Source organism: Limulus polyphemus, unplaced genomic scaffold (genome assembly GCF_000517525.1).
Source record: "Limulus polyphemus unplaced genomic scaffold, Limulus_polyphemus-2.1.2 Scaffold3470, whole genome shotgun sequence".
Classification (NCBI taxonomy): Eukaryota; Metazoa; Arthropoda; class Merostomata; order Xiphosura; family Limulidae; genus Limulus; species Limulus polyphemus.
Window position 1 is genome coordinate 46,378 of NW_013669080.1, and position 4,334 is coordinate 50,711.

The window sequence follows — 4,334 nt, forward strand, 5'->3', positions numbered from 1 at the left end:
TAAGATGTCAAGACAATATGGGTTCATCAGATTCCTGCACTACATGTTTAAGATGTCAAGACAATATGGGTTCATCAGATTCCTGCACTACATGGCTAAGATGCCAAGATGGTATGGGTTCATCAGATTCTTGCACTACATGTTTAAGATGTCAAGATGGTATGGGTTCATCAGATTCCTGTACTACATGTTTAAGATGTCAAGATGATATGGGTTCATCAGATTCCTGTACTACATGGCTAAGAAGCCAAGATGATATGGCAACCTCAGATTCCTGCACTGAATAGCCAGGATGCCCAAAAGATGTGGCTACATCAAGATAAAGCATCATGTCACACCTCTAAACCCATAACTATGAGCAATGGAAAATGAAATTGGTGGTCATGCTGCCCCTTTTTCCGATATACCTGTGAAATCAGCTGATTGCACGCTTTCTTTGTTTTAGTTTTACCTAAGCTTAAGTTTAAGAAGCTGTCCACATACATGGAATGGTCAAGATGTATGATCTAGGTTTAACCTTGTTGTCTTGCACAAAACTTGTTAGAATGAAAACTGCAGTGTTGAGCAGTACACGTAGTACTTAATCATGGCCATCAGAATGAACAGAGGAAATAGTTCCAAGGGCACTGAACACTGTTCAAATCAAGTAAATTGAGAAAATACTAAATGTGTTGTTGGATTAAAATTAATTCTAATTTATTTACAGCTCAGAAAAACTAGATTGGAGTACTGTTGAAAAGTAATTTACCCAAAGTTGGTTTAGGTATAGGGAATTAGGAGAGCTCTATACAAACTTATGTTTTTATATAGTTAAAGAGGGTGAATATAATTTCAGTCTATAATTTTATTAAAGTAAGCAGGAGCTGTATAAAGCAGTTTAAATGTATCCAAAATGTTCATTCCTATATTAGTTTTATTTCCTCGAATATGGTGCGAGATATGTGTTATTACCATGATTTAAACAGTGAGAGCTTTACAAAGTAGTACCATCAAAATGCACACAAGCATGAAAATACAAGAGACAGCCAAGTTTAATCTAAAACAGTCATTTGTTCTATTGAAGTTCTATTAATACCCATATTAAAAAAACATATAGTACAATAACATTGAAAGTGGGGTAAACCCACAAAAGTCATATAGTGAATAGGCTTTCAAGTTCTTTGAAATACAATTCCACACCCACCTCAAAAACAGATGCATTTTTTGTAGCAGCAGAATATTTTTTTTGTTGCCCAATGTAATCACTAACTATAAAACTATATTGTTTGGTAATGCTCAACAACATACATCGTCACTTAACAACAAAACTGTCATCTGATTGTTCTAAGGCTGACTATGGTGTTTATGTCGAATGTTCAATATTCATGTTGATTTGTTAGAAAGGTTTGTTTTTTATTCTTCATTTTTTTGATAACTTCGGTGATATAACAGCAAAACAGTTTAATTCTGAAGTTTTATGAGATTTAGTTGTAGCCAAAAGTAAAATAAAATGAAACTTTAAAACATACATGTTTATTACTACCAAATATCTTTTATCCTTTGTACAGTTGACATTTTGTTTTCTACTTCCTGACCTACAACACAGTGAAGAGAATGTTATTTGTTTCTTTAACAATGCACACATACTTTTGTTCAATGATAACATTTCATTTTTCTGCACAGTTTTACTATAAATGTAGTGATTAAAGAATTACTTCTAAACTTATGAAATAAGTGAAGAGTAGGTGCATTTTGGAGGTACAGACAAATTCATTTTAGTTAAATTATGTAATTTTCGTTAATCATTCAACAATGGTTTCCAGTCATTTCTGATGGGCTTATATACTAGTATAACATAAAATGAAACTATTTCTGAGTAATTTGATGATGCTAATTCTAAAAATCATGCTGTAAATTACTGATCACTTCTAGTTTTCAAGTTATTCTTATATATTGTGCAAATAACCTTACTTATTCATTGAAAATTATATTTAAGAATATATAATTTGCATGCCATGATAAGTTTGTTTCAAGCATGAGCAACAGGAATTGATCACTTGGTATTCCATTTGTGCAAAAGTACGGTTTTCAGACTAACTTTAAATGAGTCTTTGTTCTTGAAGATGATGTTCAGGACCTAATTATTCCATTAGTGCATCAGCATTTGTACAGAAACATAGTGCAAGACTTCAACAAATTGAAACTCTTGTTTCTGGAGCTAATAAATTTCATTGCTGTAAACAAGAGCCAAGAAGTTCCCCATGCTGCTTTGTTAGAGACAAGTCACGAATCAGATCATTTAGTAATAGAATAACTAGATGAAGAGGATGAAGATGATTCATTGTTTTCTTCACATGATAACTCTTCTGTTTCCCCAATTTAATGGTGGATGTGGAAGACCATCCCCATGGGGTACTGGTTTCATTGCAGATGGAATATCTGGATATTTAAAATATTGTTTAGTTTTGCCTGAGTATTCAAAAACATTAGTATAGCAAAGATAACAATCAGTTACATAATCTTTGGGCTCACGCCATATCATTGGAACTGCAAATGGCATACTTGCTCTCTTCTTATTCAGCCACTGTGTCAAGCCAGACATGTAAATTATAGAATAGTGGACCCCAATGTTTTTTTTATCACCAATTTTACCCCCAAAATAGTGGTGGTAAGCTATTTTTACCTAGTGTGTGATGTTTTTACTTTGTGAAACTGTAATACATTTTCCACAAATGTAGCAAAAACTGTTTGAGCGATTTTTACACTTTTGCAGTGATTTTCCAAAAAAATACAAAAGAACTTATGTTTACAGATATAGAGTTAAAAAGAAAAAATTGCCGATTCTGATTATATTGTGGGTATGATGTAAGGAAGAAGATTGAATTTTGTTTTGGAGTTGTGCGAAGCAAGAGGAAGTGACCAACTGAATGAGTGAGAGGCATCTGACACACCCCTTTAATGCTCAGTTGAGAGACTTCTCTAGCAAACTGAGCACATTAGGTTTTCATGATTTCTGAGTGGAGCAGGTGAGCATAGGAATAAAGCAAAAGTGGTGAAATTTGCTACAATTATATTGAGAGCAAATACCATATATTAAAAATATATTTGTCATTTTACACCAATACAATACAGTCAATGTTTGAAATTACCAAACTGTATGCCTTTTACCCATTAAACTGCTCACGTAAACTTAATTTCACAGTATAAATCTATTATACTGAATTATTTGCTTGGTATTTCACATAATGCTGATAAAATATGGAGATATTATAATAACTTAAAATCTAGAGGTGATGGACAAATTCTGACTAAATCTTTTAAAATCAGCACCATCAAATTATCCCTAATCCCTTCAGTTTTCTCCAGTGGAATATTTTTTGTTGTACAGTGTTATTTATAATCAACAGAAAGACAAAGTTTTAATCTATCAAATGACGTATTATATTACATTGTTTTTTGTGCAAAATTGTCTATTTCACCTCCAGTTCGAAATTTTTTCTCACATGAATCACATCAACAAGCCTAGCTTAATTATTAAAGGTTCTATCACAAATTTAGAAAGCCAAAAAATTATGATAGTTATACGACATTGTTTGCTTTGTGCATGTTATTATTCTGTGTTCTTATGTACATTACTTAATTAAATACAAACTTTAGTGTAGTAGTATGTAACAAATTTGTTAGGTATTTATTTTAATATAACGTTGTTTAAATTCAGTTTATATTTAAAAACATGCATAACTTGTAGTGTTAGATATGTATTCTCCAAAGTTGAAGAAGATTCTCGAGAATGAGAATCAACAATATCTCTAAATACGTGAACATTTAAATATAACTCAGTATTGTTATGTAATCTGAATTTTCTAAAAAACCTACCCATGCCTATAAATACAACCAACGTGACATGCCAAAGTGTGTGTGGCTATTAGAAGTTCGCTATAATCAGTGTGCTACAAACTTCAAAAGCTATAACTGTGATTGTTATAACGCTTATCAATCAGAAAACTTAAGATCTTTGACCAGGAATATTTATAAATTTCAAACATTACAAGTCGTCTAACTTCAGTGGATTCTCATCAGTCATTAGTATTTTTAGGAAAACATATAAATTCATCGTGGAGAGCTCAGCATGTGTGGCAAAGGACAAAGCTAGCTAGCTTCCCAGCAAATCGTGTCTACATCAACTCGTAATTAACTCGCTCATCGTGAACCCCCAATAAGATATCAAAGAAGTTCCAGACTAGAAAGAAGACTTTATATTGTTTGTAAGTTTGTAAATTGTACTGTTGTGTGTATATCAAAATGTATTTGTGTTAAAAAAGAAAACTGTGTTTACCATTCTTGTTGGCAAGTAC

At 32.1% G+C, this 4,334-nt stretch overlaps 1 long non-coding RNA gene across 1 annotated transcript in view; it reads right to left on the reverse strand.

Annotated features, from left to right (window-relative positions):
• Nucleotides 1-1,510: 1,510 nt before the first annotated feature.
• Nucleotides 1,511-4,334, reverse strand: part of LOC111088276 — a 30,691-nt gene continuing 27,867 nt past the window's right edge. Inside the window, exon 3 of the long non-coding RNA XR_002612850.1 lies at nucleotides 1,511-1,574. This is a non-coding gene — a long non-coding RNA (uncharacterized LOC111088276). The remainder of the gene's footprint in view (nucleotides 1,575-4,334) is intronic.